Here is a 15,384-nt window from a genome sequence, read left to right on the forward strand (position 1 = left end):
TATTGGAAAGATACTATTATTAAAACAGTGCCATTCTTACTTCTAAAGCACCTCCCTTATTAAGACATTGCATTGTTTCCTGGGACCCAGTCACAACCTTTGGTCTCTTGCCTAGAATTATCTGATGTCCAAAATGGCTACTCATTCTGATTTATGGACAAAAAACATCCTCCAGCCACAAACTATTTAACCTCACCAAAGTTTTTTATACATCCCAAATACTCATGCTTTAGGCCAGTGGTCGGCAAACTCATTAGTCAACAGAGCCAAATATCAACAGTACAACGATTGAAATTTCTTTTGAGAGCCAAATTTTTTCAACTGAAACTATATAGGTAGGTACATTGTTATAACTTAATTAGGGTACTCCTAAGACTTAGGAAGAGCCACACTCAAGGGGCCAAAGAGCCGCATGTGGTTCGTGAGCCGCAGTTTGCTGACCATAGCTTTAGGTTAACCCATCGGAGCCCAATAACAAAATGCAAATATGTTAAAAAGAGAAGTAACCATCTAGAAAAGTAGCATACTTGACCCTTGCCAATCAATAAAGATTTTTTTCTAAAAAATTCACCTAACTAAATTCTGAGTCTCTGTCAAACCAATAAGTTGACAATCGTTAATTTTGTGTTCTGTAAGTGGTGAGTAACTTTGCCACTGAAGCTATAGAATCTCATTTTCAAATTGTGCTATCCTCTAATCTTGAATCTAGTAATTCATTTACATCTATAAACCTCCAGGATTGAGAAGTTCTCTTTGTGATTAATCTAAATTAGTAGTAATTTATTTATGACCTATCTTCATATTCAAAAAAGTACACTTCTATAAATTTATCAGTAGCTTTGTTTATGCAAGTACCTAATTCTTTTATAGGAGATTTTTTAAAAAAGAAATTAAAAAAAATTAGAAACACAAAACCATTCAGTATGCTCCACTGGCTGTGAATAGGAATTTTAAAATGGGCTACAATGCACCCTTCAATGTCACAACCATTTGTTTATAAGTTTTGTCTCTGAGGGACCTTCGATCTGAACCCTACTTCCCATCTTGCAACTTCAATATATATAATGTTGATTCATTATTTTCTGACATTTTGCTTCCTAGCGAGCAGATGAAACTCTAAACTGCTATATAAAAGCAATTTCTAATGGTGCTTCCAATACCTAAGAGGCAGTCTATTTTTCAATGGCTCGTTTGGATTCCAAATCTCAGGTTTTGAGGTTCTGAATTAGTGATTTCAGAAAAATGTACACTTTTTTTTTTTTTTTTACCTTACTAGTCTAAGGGGTTTTGATGATTTAAAAAAAATCTCCTCTGAGTGTGTGCATGTAAATTTTTATTATGGGAATTGTAAAGTATTCAGAATGAAGCCCATTGGCTGACACACCGTTTGGGAAGCCATTACTATTGCCCTAAGCATGTTTATTACTTTATAGTGAATAATCATGAGTTTATTCTATAACCTTGTCCAGATTTCATTGATTGTGGAGAAATGACATATAAGGCAAATCACATTTGATTAAATATCAAAATAAAAATAGGTGATGCCATTATAACAACCTGGTTATTAGTTAACAGGAATGGAATGAAGGGGACAGTAGATAATATAGGCATGACATTGTACAGCCTTGCCAGAAAGCTGCATTTAACACTCTCCACATCTGTGCTCTGCTGGTTGATGGGGGGAAGGGACTAGGCAAAGGCAGTTTAGACACATATCCAGTAAGGTCTGAGTGACTGGGAAGTGTTTGTCTGTCTGTCACACCTTAGAACAAATTAGTGGCCAGGATGAGTGTGGCCACAGCAAGCTTGCAAAATCTGAATATTGAAACTTCTAAACAAAGGAGCCACTCTTTCTTCTCTCACTGGCCACCAGGCTTCTGTGACTCCTGTTGGAGGGGATGACCTTCTCTGCACCCACGTGGATCATGACCAGTGCGGGACTCCACACAATGTATCGATGGACTGTCATTAGCTTGGATGCTGAACTACACCCGACTGCAACACGAAAGGGAAACTCTGGACACTGGCCTTGCTTGGCTCTACTGGAAGCCCGGGTGTATCTCCTCCAGGACTGGCTAAAGGGGCATGGATTCTCATTCTCCCTTGGGGGTTTTTGAAAATTATTATTTCAGCAGTACCCCAGGAACCTCACTCCCACTCCCATGAGCAAGGGAGGGATTTGATCCTCCAGTACCCCAGCAACCTAGTGATTACTATTTAGTAAGGCTAAAAAAAACAAACAAACAAAAAACAAACACTTTAGAACCTGAGATAAGGCAAAGGGAGGATAGCATGTACCTTCAATATCATAGTTAGGCATTGTTTAACCGGGCTATCTGGCTTATTCACCTTTCTAGGAGAATGCATCAATGTTTGACTTTGCCATTTATCTCGATTAGAACCCTCACTACATGGAATTATTCTCTAGCTAAGAGACTATTATCTAAAAGTTATGCAAATAATGTCTTTATGATAGACATAACCTCAAAGGTTATGGTTATGATTCCATTGATTTATAGGTTATTAACTAGTTTCATATATAATGTAATAATTATATTTTCATGCTTAATTCTCACTGCTTATTAATTGCTCATTTCAAAAAATAATATTAGAATCAGCTTTACAATCTTGCTGGTTTCTTCATGAGTAAGGTAAATGCATTTGTGACAAGTTTATGAAATAACTTCAATATGGTACACTAAAAATTAACAGGCATAATTCAAGTCATGCTACACTGAATAAGAATCTTTTAAAACTTGTTTTGAAAATTATAATAAGGTATTTTCAATCATATTACAGTAGTTAAATCAGTTTAAATTTGGTGCAGCCTTTATGAACTTATTTTACCATGGAACTTCTCATGTAAAATACATGAAATTCCATCTAAATGGCCTGGAATATGGTTGAAAATGGCAGCCTATTGACCATACAGTGTTGGTGATACCATTGTCACCATAATGACTAAATGCCTTGGTTATCATAGTGTATCTCCTAAAACCTTGCTCAGTACATGCTCTTCATCCAATGTCATCTTACTAATAATTTTTATCATTATTCCCCCACATGCAGGGGTTACCAGTGTATCTCATTTCCCAGGATGAGACCCAGTTGATGCAGTCCACCAAGGTCAGCTTCACAAGATCTGGAAGAGTGTAGAGAGTGGAGCTGTGTATGCAAACAGAGACTCTCCAGGGAAATTCTTTATTATCTGAAATTTGCACAAATTCCCTTTGTCCAATGGCATGTCCTTATTTTTATTTCAGGTCGTCATCACTAGAGAAGGCCATCTAAACTGAAGCCATCATTTTATATCCCCAACATGTGAACTATTACTATGATTCATAAATATTCTGTCAATTTCAAAATGAATAACATTTCATTGAATTGTAACTAATGTGTTGACTAATGTTTTTGACTGTGACCTAGTATAAAAGAATCAACAACTATCAAGCTGGCTGAATTGGTAAGAATCCTTCCTCTGGAACCCCACATCTAAGAGAAATGCAGAGAACAGAAGGAGCAAGGCAAAGCGCCTCCCTGTAATAGAAAGAGAGCCCTTTTCTAAAACAGGAACAGAATGTACCAAAATACTGAGATCTGTACTGGGTTGATTTTATGGAGGCCCTGGGTGGCTTTTGTTTCCTGAAGTTTATGTTTATTTGCCTTTTGAAACTTCTCATTTAACAGGAAAACTTTCTCCTTCTTAAAATGTTAATGATTGGGATGCACCCTGATGTTAATGAGATACCAGTGGGGTGATAATGGAGTTGTAACAAAACTAGCTTAACTCCTATGAAAAAAATTTCATAATGTGTTTAGTTCTTTCTCCTTTTCCACTGATATCTTCTAATGACTCTTACTCACCCTATGATTTCAAATCTTCTGAAGTTCAAATGTCATATCCTACAATAGCACCAAACTCAGGTGTATACCTCTAAGACTCCCTAGACCCCAAAACATTCTTGAACCCAGAGTATATGCAGAACTGCACAATTCATATGTGTGCATTCACCTTTCAGAATTTATTCTTAGCATTATTATTACTAATTGTTCATGAGAATCCTTTGCAGGTGAACGATATGAATTAGAGAACTCTGAGCAGAAGCATCTCCTCTAATGTCCCTTTACTGGTCTCATAGGCCATTTATTCATACACACCCCCAGCACATTACCAAAAAATAAACAAATACAGTCTGTTCTCCATATCTGCAGGTTCTATATTTGTGAATTCAATGAACCCTGGATTGAAAATATTTTGAAGTGGCACTGTTGCTGACATGTGCTATGTACCATAGTTAGGCCTACAATGATTATGTCTGTACTGAACATGGATAGACATTTTTTTCTTATCATATGCCCTAAACAATATAACAACTACTAACATTGCTTTAGGATTACAAATAATCTAGTGATGATTTAAAGTATATGGGAAGATATGCTTAGGCTATATGCAAATACTGTATCATCTATAATAATAAAAGTGCAATATGCTAATTAGACTGGACGTCATGCCAGACAACCTTATGGATGAAGCCAGGGTTGCGAGGGAAGCCCAGGTCCTAGGTACCAGAGGGAAGCTGGTGCTGGCAGCTGGGGGAAGGAGGGCCTACTCTTGCGTGAATTTCGTGCATTGGTCCTCTAGTTTTATATAAAAGACTTGGTCATCCTTAGATTTTGGTATCCACGGGATTCCTGGAACCAATCATTAACAGATACCAAGGGACAAATGTACTTCAAACAAAACAGGCTTTATTGAACAACTGTTATCTCTGAAGTCAAGGGAGAACTTTGCAAGAGTATGAGGATTCTGTTTCTCCACAGTACACTGAATGTTCACTGCATCCTTTGAATAAATGTAAAATACATATAAAATAACGAAGTCCAAGTTCTCTTCATATAATCCCCTGACTAAAGACTTGATCTAGGTCTGTAGGATTTTGTACTGCATTTCTGCAAAATTGTTCCTAAACATATTTATATTCTTGAACATAAGTTGTCCAAATATACACCATATAGATATAAATATTTATGCTAGGAGATATATAATCGTGTGTCTGGTATTTTCATTGTAAGCATGTTTGCCATACACATCTTTGCCACAAATATTTTCAATGCAGAACTAATTAGGCATATTTGCCATAAATTGGAAAACTTTTGGTTTTAAAGGATGGGAGGGATAACTGTGCTCAGAAAAAATTTTCAAAATAATATCTTCTCATTTTTTAGCATAGTATAAAATCTGGCTTTACATGCAGAAATGCAATCTGGCTTTTTATGTAGTTGTGATCATCCACTATTTTAAGATTACCACATATAGTCTATTCATTGCTGTATAGACCACAAGGAGGGCTAAGATTGATCTATATATATAAAAAGCCAGCAACCATAATAGCCATAATGATCATACGGCAGGTCGCTATGACACCCACTGTGGCCAGCAAACTGGCCCGATCAGGGGGTGGGGCCAGCCAGCCAACCTCATGGTCCATACCCCCTGCTGGCCTGCCCCTGATCGGACTCTCCCACCCCGATCAAGAGCAGGCCCCTGGCCAAATGGCCCCTCTCTTCCCCCCATCCAGCCCTGCCCCTGATCAACCTGCCCCACCATGATAGGCCCGCAGCCCCTCTACCCAGCTGGCCCGCCCCGGATCACACCCTCCTGGCCCCAATAGGGGGTGGAGCTGAGTGGCCAACCTCCTGCTGCCCCTCCCCCTGGCTGCCCCACCTCTGATCACACCCCCCACCCCAATAGAGGGTGGGGCTTGCCAGCCAACCTCCTGCAGCCCCTTCCTCCACCCGATCCCTCCCCAGATCAACCCCCACCCCATCAGGAGCAGGGCAGGCTGGTCAACCACCCATGTCCCCTCCCCCAGGTCACTGGCCCCCAATCAGCAACCCCACCCCATTTGGGGGCAGGGCCAGCTGGCCCACCACCCACAGCCCCTCCCCATGGTCAGCCCCCCAACCCCAATTGGGGGTAGGGCCCACCAGCCTATCTCCCATAGCCACTTCCCACAGCCGGCCCAGCCCTGATTGGGCCCCTTATCGGACCCCAATCAGGACAGGCCAGCCGGCCAACCTCCCTCCATCTCCTCCTCCCTACAGGCCCAGCCTTGATTGGCCCCGATTGGGGCTGAGCCAGCCGGACCCCACAATACACAAATTCGTGCACTGAGCCTCTAGTATAATATAAAAGTGGGCATACTGCAAAAACTTTGTCAATGGAGAAATAAAACCAAATTGACAAGATTTAAGTACATTAAGTCTGCTAAATGAAAACCAAACTTTCAGCCAGTTATTTTATTTTTACAACAAAATTGCCTCATGGTCAATTAGTTATGCTGTGAAAATGTTTGTGGCAGAAATACTTGCAGTGAAAATGGTGTGGCAAAGATGTTTATGACAAAAATGCTTAAAGTAAAAATATCTAGAACCATATAATAGTCCTGAAATTGGCTATAAGGCTAATATATGAAATTGACTACATAAATATATAATTTTTTTAAACAAAACAGCAATCTAAACTTCAATTTAAGTATTTCTCATACCATTTAATGTTAAGAATCAAAAATATAAAATCCTAATATATAAAGAGCTAGAGTCTGTCACGACCTAAACATCCTGATGGACAAGCAAACACCAGGCTAGGGTCCCGGCCAGAACGGCGAAAGTCATTCCAGGGTCCCGGCTGCCTGCGACATGGCAGCGGGAGGGAGCTGTGAAAATGGAGCCATACTGCCATTGGACTGGCCTCTTGGTCCCTCCCTGCTGCCTGCAGGCCCGGGGAACCGGAGCCAAGCTGCAATGGGACTGGACCCTACTTGAAGTGTCCCGAATTGTGAGAGCATGCAGGCTGGGCTGAGAATTTTCATGCACCAGGCCTCTAGTTTCTTTATAAAAACAAAGGAAAAGCATAACAGATGATGGAACTTTAAATTTGAATTGATGATCTGATTTTTTAATCAAGGAAAGTGCATACACTCAAACCCCAAATGTCTTAAAACAGTAATACAAAGAGAGAATTGTGACTATAACAGCAGTGTATGGACAATGTCTTAACTAGAAATATCTGCCAACAGAATTCTAATCTATACCAAAATGGCCCTGATAATGAGCTATCAACGGGGGGGTGGGGGGGGGGGACAAAACAAAACACAAACCTGTGTTTTAGTTGATTAACCTTTTTCACATGCAAACAAAATGAATCTCAAGCTAATCAAGTACATCTCTTTTTAATATAGCAGATTGCTCATTTCTTACAGCAATATTCTACTAATGGATGATGACAAGAAATGAATGCTTATCCATGAAGTAAACCAACATGTTGAATAAATTAGGAAAGCTGTCACAATTAATGTGATTTAATGTTCATATGAAAATTAAACAGGTTGGGAGAAATATGGAAAAGTGATGAATAAATATAGGAATTGGTATCTGTGGAATGTCTTTGAAGTATGCTCATTAGCTCATTTTCTTTTTGTTGTTTAAACCTTTAGAGTTAAAAAGATTTAGGAAATTCTATGCAAAACCAAGATCTTTAGAGCAGCAGGCCATACTCTTATTTTTGCTTCTCTGTCTTCCTCTTTCTTCATTTGTAATGTGTACAAATCAATCTTATCATCAAGTATCTGAACAAATTAAAAATGTACAAAGGTCCTAAATTTTGACCAGTTTACCATTTCCAGCCAAAATGGTGATGTAGGTCAGATTTGCTGTAGGACACATTCAGATTTCTCCAACCCTTGCTTGGTATAACTTTTTTCTATTTTCATCCCCATAATAGTTATTTCATGTCAGTTTTTAAAGAGTCCTATGCATTCCAAATATACAGTCACATGCCATATAATGATGTTTCTGTCAAGTAGAACCGCATATGTGATGGTGATATGCCAGCTAGCCTGGGTGTGTAAGTTCCATCTAGGTCTGTGTAAGTACACTTTATGATCTTCACATGACAATATTACCTAATGCCAAATTTCTCAGAACATATACCCATTGTTAAGTGGCCTATGACTGTGTTAGATTAAAAAAAAATTCAAACTAATATGTTTAGGACCCAATTACTATTGTCCAACATAGCATTCTCCATCTATATTTGCTAGTCTTTGAAGATGAAGTTTAGTAGTTGAATATTGTAAATATAAAGATCATTAGAAAAAAAAATCTGTAGGAAAGAGCTGTTAAATAGAAAAGGCTCTTTATGGCCAGTAAATGCATGAGCCTGGATTTCATTCCGATACTACAAAGATCTGAATTATTAACAAATGATAAATCAGGAGAATTCGGAAGACAATTAAAACTTGTCTGAGCCCCAGCAGAAGCTGGAATAGGACTTATAATTAATGAAGGCAAACTAGGAAGAAACTAATATCACAGTAGTAGGATCAGGATAATACAGAAATGAAAAAAAAATACGTCATCATGCAGTTGTGCTTAGAACTACCAAAATGACTTCCATAGCCTGACCTATGGGGTGAAAGCTGATATTGTATGGAATTGATACATGTTCTCCTATGCCAGGAACTATTAGGAAGTCAAATATTGATAAAAAAAAAAACCAAAAACAAAAACAAAAACAAAAACAAAACTTTAAAAAAAATGCAAACCACTTAGTCAATTATCTTTTGGTGGAAGTTTTTTCTTTAATACTTTTTAAATATTCTGAGCTCTAATAATAACAAGCAGTGTGGGCTAAAATTAAAATAAATATATTCTAATTTAAAAGGCATTTCCACTACTTATCTTCAAATTCCGTGTTGCCTGTTCCTATTATCTTCTTATTAAAGATGAAAATGCAAAGTCCATGACTATTTGCATTTGGAACTACAGTGATCTTATTAGTTATCTATTGCTGCATAACAAATTATTTCTGTACTCAATGAGTTAAAACAATAATTATTTATTATCCTAAAGTGTCTGCGGCCAGGAATCCTGGAGCAAGGTAGTTGAGTGGTCCTTTCTGAGAGGATTTCTGAGGTTACAGCCGCTCAGTCTTTCACCTGGTTGCATCATCTGAAGGTTAGCTGAGGTTCGAGAACCTGCTTGCAAAAAGGCTCCCACACATGGCTGGTCAGGGGGCCTCAGTTCCAGCTGACTTTTGGCTGGAAGTCTTAGTTTTCTTCCAGGTGGGTCTCTCCACAGTGATGCCTGAGTGTACTCATGATATGACAACAAGTTTCCCTGAGAGCAGTGGTTCTCAACCTTCTTAATGCCGCGACCCTTTAATACAGTTCCTCATGTTGTGGTGACCCCCAATTTCATTGTTACAAATTGAACATAATTAAAGCATAGTGATTAATCACAAAAACAATATGTAATTATATGTGTTTTCCAATGGTCTTAGGCGACCCCTGTGAAAGGGTCGTTCGACCCCCAAAGGGGTCGTGACCCACAGGTTGAGAACTGCTGCCTTAGAGCAATCTGAGAGAGAAAGAATATGAAAGAATGACAGAAGCTAAAGTGGCATTTATTATCTAATCTCAAAAGTGACAGATCATGTCTTCCATTCTATTGATAATACAGACCAACCCTTGTAAAATGTGTGAGGAAACTACCCACAGGTGGAAATTCCAGGAGACTCAGATAATTGGGGGTCATCTTATGGCTGGCTACTATGGCAAGAGAATCAAATAAACATTTTGTGCTAAAAAAATACTTATTGAAGTCAGCCAACTAACCAATTATCCTAAAGTAAGGATTAAAAGAGTAAGATATAATGTGGCTCATGTGCTTAAAAATTAATGTACAAATACAGCTAATCACATGGGAAATGAGAGCTGAGTTAATTCTAAACGTTACTGTTCTGAGCACATGAGTTAAATAGAATTAAACACACAAGATCACATACACACACTGTAAATGCTTAGTTTGGAAAAGCACTTCTGTTTCACTAACACTAGATACTATTTCAAGTTGTTCCTATTCTATTTTATTTGGCAGGAATTAATTTTATACTAGATATCAGAATTTAAGATGATTTTATATGAAGAAATCATATAGTGATTTCAAAACAAATCAATAAAAGATTTCAATGTAAAGGATATAAACAGAAGAAACAAGACACACACACACACACACAAATAACTAACCATCTTTCTTATAATTTATAGAATATTGGGCCTCCAATGATGCCTATTGCTAGAATTTATAAACAAATTACAATATATGCAAAATGGCAAATAAGGTTGCTGATGGTTTAAGGTTGCTACTCAACTGACCTTAAATCAGAGAGATTATCCTGGATTATCTGTTGGAGCCCAATTTAATCACAAGGGTCATTAAAACTAAAGAAAGTGGCCGCAGAGGCAATCAGAGTGATATGTGAGAAGCACCTGACCTGATGCTGCTGGCTTTGAAGGTGGATGAAATAGGATCTCGAGTCAAGGACTGAGAGTGCCCTCTGGAAGCTGGAAAAGACAAGGAAATAGATCCTATCCATCACCCGCAGAAAGAAATGCAGCCCTGCCAACACCTGACTGTAAGCCCAGTGAGACCTATATTAGATTTCTAACCTGCAGAGCTGAAAGATAATAAATTTGTATGCTGTGTGCCACAAGTTTAGGGTGGTTTTTTACAATAGTAACCGGAAACTAACATGTTCCCTTGTGTTGAAAAGAAGTCAGTAGTCTGCTCCTCCTGAGTTAGAAAAAAGTTTAGTCTTCCTCCAGTGCCTTTCGCCTTTACCTTCACATGGAATACTTCCCTTTTGACACTTCCGGTCACCAGATGTGTGAGAGCCTTCTCCCGCCAGCAGTTCTCTGTGACACCAGCTGAGTGCCCTGCAGTTTAACTGAATTCTGATAGTAGGTACCTGGAGATAGCTTCCGATCCCACAGGGTAAGTACTTTGGGAGGCTTCTTCACATAGTTATGATCAATCATTAATTTCATTTTCAGCCCTTTTCCTTTCTCAAGAGGATGAGGGGTGGAGATGAAAATTCTAAGCTTATAATCAGGGCCTTGGTCATCAGTTCCTGGAGGCAGAGATCAATACATATAGTTTTTATTGCCTTACATTCCCCAAAGTAGTAACTAAATGAATGCAAATAGAATGAGAGAGAATTTCCAGTGTCAGGTGAGCAAAAATGTAAAAGACCGATAATACCCATTGTTAAAACAAAATGTGGAGAACTTTATGTTCCCATATTACTTTCTTGTGAGTGTAAATTCAATTACATAAACCAACATGATGTAATTCATAGTTCATATTATGATTTAATTTTAGAAAATAATATTCTCTCCCAATAATGAATTTTGTTATCTGCTAATATCACATTTGAAGCCAGATTCATATTAAGGACTACTCTTTCAATTTAATGGTTTGAAAATGTTTTTAATTTATGATTTTCATAATTGCATACAATGGATGTTTTATATCAATTACATAATTGTAAACAAGTGATTTTCTATATTTCATTTAGAATGAATCATCTTTTCTATTCTCTGAATAAATATTTACAATAAAAAGGTCTCCTTTCATGTTTATCTGACATGGGTTGAGATATCGGCAATAGCGGTTATGAAGATGAAAGCTGTTTTTTCTAAATTTTAAGTTCCTAAGAATTGTCATACTTTTAGTAGCACTACAAGAAATACACATTTTTGAATAAAATGTTTTACATATATTTAATTTTAATGGTGACTTTGTGGCCTTATGTTTTGCCAAAATCCATTTTATCTACATATACTTGAGTTCTGTACCATCATTAGTACTGCAGCTTTTCACAGTAGTGGAGTTCTGGTTATTTTATTGTAGAAATAGCTTCTTTTTAATTGAAGTGCTTCATGTAGTAATTTTATTCTTTTTTTTTCTTTTTTCTAGTTACTTTATTCTTTAGATGACTCATGCATGAATTCATACAAGCCCATTTTAAAATTCAAGGCACTAGTGATTTTTGAAATTCATTTCAGAGATATAATAGACTCAATATTTTGTAAAATTTTAAGATATAGAGTCAAATGATTCTGCTCCAAGAACATCATTTTACACTTTCACATAAACTAGATACTTTATTACTACATTTATTCAATCCTATTAATATGGTCGGTATAGTACTATACATAGAAGTAGTTATAGTTGCTATTCTATGGTTTCTTGTTGGTCAATAAATCCAGACACATTTAGTTTTCCAGGTGAATTTAATTTGTTCTTCATCTTTTTTTCATTTATTATTGAACCTATTTTGAATTTTTTCATGTCAATCAAATATTGGACTGAATTTTAAAAGTATATTTCCCCCCAAATAGTGTTTTTATTGTCATCACCAAATATTAACTCTCTTTATTAATCAAATTAACAATTTTTGGTGGCATTTAAAGGACCTTAAAATAATTAAAAATATTACCCTGGTCTACTCTTTTAAAATATAGAGTAAGATTCACAATGAACACAGAAGAAGATGATGGAAATATAAACATGGAAAATAATTTTGTAACATTGGATAGTACTGAATTTTTTTTCGCATTTATAGACTCAGAACTGGTTTGTGGTTATGATACAGAAGTTTTGACTATAAACTAAATCTATGCTTATTAAAAGAATAAAACATATATAATGTATACTATACCCAGTTGACAGATGTTTATGCACAGATTAAGCAGATGGTAATGGTGGTGCTAAAACAAAAATCTAATTTTTTTCATCCCATTTAAAGAGTCTTTTTCATTCTGACTCTGTGGTGCACAAGCCCGGATTCAGAAAAACATGTGCCAAGAAGCCAGGGCAAAGGTCAAAGGTGAAAGACAGTAAGCTAACCAATCTGAGAGGCATGGAGACTCTTGGAAGAATTGTACTAGGAAATAAGGAAGAAAACATAACCAAGAACAGAGTACAGAAGGCTTTACATACCAGCCTTAAGGGCAAATAATAAAGGACAATTTTCCAATTTATAAATTCCTCCCTATGAGTCAGTTGTAATCTTTCATGCCATCAAGAAAAATTATAAGCTACTAAATGATACTGGAAAGAACTTCCCTAAGTATTCAAGTTAATTGATATAAGGCAAGGATGAATATTGCTAATCCTAGAACTGTTTTCATTTCCTTTTGTTGTCTGCAATATATTCTTTGCAAGCAATACAAATCATATGATGAAAATATAACACGTTGGAAGTAAAAGAAAGAAAAACTTAAGAAAAAAATGTAGTAATGAATTCAGAAATTGAGGATTTTTTTTTTTAATAAAGTCAGTAAGGCTTCCTACAAAGTTTTGTTTTCAAAGATGCCTGAAGATGAGAGTTAATATTATGTGTCAACTTTACTGGCCATGACATGCCCAGATGTCTGGTTATCATTGGTCTAGGTGTATCTGTGAGGGTGTTTCTGGATGAGCAAAGCATTTGAATAGGTTGACTGCCTAAAGCAGACTGACCTCCCTAATGTGGGTGGTCCTCATTCAGCCCAATGAAGGTGTGACTAGAACAAAGAGGGAGCAAGGAAGAATTAACTTTCTCTGCTTGACTATCTTTGAGCTGATACATTGATTGGTCTTTTTCTGCTCTCTGACTCCCAATGAAAAATGGTCTCTTCTTGGATCTTGAGCCTATCAGCCTTCAGTCTGGAATGTATGTATCTGTTTTCCTGATTCTCAGAGGCCTTTGAACTTGGACCAGACCTAAACTATCAACTCTCCTGGGACTCCAACTTGCCAAATGAAAATTCGAGTACTTAAGTTCCATAAACATATAATTCAATTTCTTATGATAAATTTCTGATAGATATTGATATAATCTCTAATTGGTAATGTTTCTTGTGAGAATCCAGATAACTACTCTGAGAATCTTATTTGCCTGATTATTTGATGCCTGTAAAAGGTTGATTATCATCTTCCTTCTACTGAACTTTCTCATTAGATTAAATGCATGGATTATTTTTATGATGCAAAGAAGTAAAAAGTGAAAGATTCTGAAATTGAAAGAAAAAAAAACTTTTTTCCATTACCTGGTCTACTATTTTTTTTTTAACAAATTTAAGGAATTTTTAAATTGAAGGAACTTGACAAGCCTCGATTGACATTTTATAAACTCTATATTTAGCCCCGAAGACCTAGGAAATAGACATTGTTACTGTTATACATCAAAGGTGACTCAGACTTCTCTTGATTTCTCCTACTCATTTGCCCATAGTGGGGTAAATGTCTCTCTCTGGTTCTTTCACTTATAGTTTGCTGGATCACACAAGAGGCCATTACCACTGCCCAGGCTATGCCTTCAAGAGCGGTTCTTTTTTGGCATTGGAGTAAATATGCATTTATTCTACACACTAATTGGTTACATCTTGCTTGAAATAACCTTACCTGACTATTTTGGTGGTGAGATACAGAATACCAAAGGTTTATATGTGAGATTAGATAGAAATGAGCAAGGAAGCCATTTAGCCAGCTTTGTGTTTAGTTATTTAATCTTTTTTCAAAGAAAAAAATAATAGGGAGGGGAAAGAGAGACAGAGGAAGAGATGAGAATTCCAGGAGATCCGTCCAAGCTTCCTGGGACTTGGGGCCTCAGAACTACACGAAAGCCTGTAAAACACACTGGAGGATAAATCTTTATCAGAACACAATCTGGTACTTGAATTTGAGAGACTTGTGATCAGTCGCCTTGTCCCCTGTGTTGCCCCTAAGTTATAATTTAAGAGTAGCAATCCAAGTGCGGTTGTTTTCCTGGAGATTAATAATCATTCAGAAGGCATCCATTTCCTTGGGACAGATATCTAATCCTTAGTCCTACAGAAATGTAACGTACAAAAGTCATTATTATCAAGTGGAAATTCTTCTTTCTTTAAGTGCTACTTTACGTCAAGATGATCAAAGGTCCAAAAATGGGCATTCTGTAGGTAGACAAGCTCTATTAATTTGCTAAACCAGAAACTATCAGATGAGAAAAAAGAATCCTAAACAGCTAGTGGTATAAATTGGACTCAACAGAAAGGAGTTTTAAATTCACTAAATTACACTGTTGAACAAGGGTCAATTAAGAGTTTTTCATCACCTGCCATTCTTCTATGTTGGGGTCACTGCTTATTTTCCTAATCAATGTGGTGTTAATGAAAAAGTGCTTTGATTCTTTATTAGATTTTATCAGATTCAATATTTCCTATCCACAATGTCTTCAAATTGCCAGTATATTCTTTGGGAGTGAGTTTAAGACAACTTCTCCAATAATGGTCCCTCTTTCTGAGTGACTAGAAAGTTAGTGTCCTCAAACTATAGGTGAAATTAAACTGTAACGTAGCAACAATAATATTTTCAGATAAAGGTGTAAAACCACAGTAGTAGGAAAATTATTTAATTCTTTCTTTGTTTCGTGTACATCTACTGAGCACCTACTGATTGCTAAGCAGACTTCTGATTAAAGAGAATAGAGCTGTGAAAAAGAGAAAAGTCCTTAAG

The sequence above is a fragment of the Myotis myotis genome, unplaced genomic scaffold (assembly GCF_014108235.1).
Source record: "Myotis myotis isolate mMyoMyo1 unplaced genomic scaffold, mMyoMyo1.p scaffold_m19_p_1, whole genome shotgun sequence".
Lineage (NCBI taxonomy): Eukaryota > Metazoa > Chordata > Mammalia > Chiroptera > Vespertilionidae > Myotis > Myotis myotis.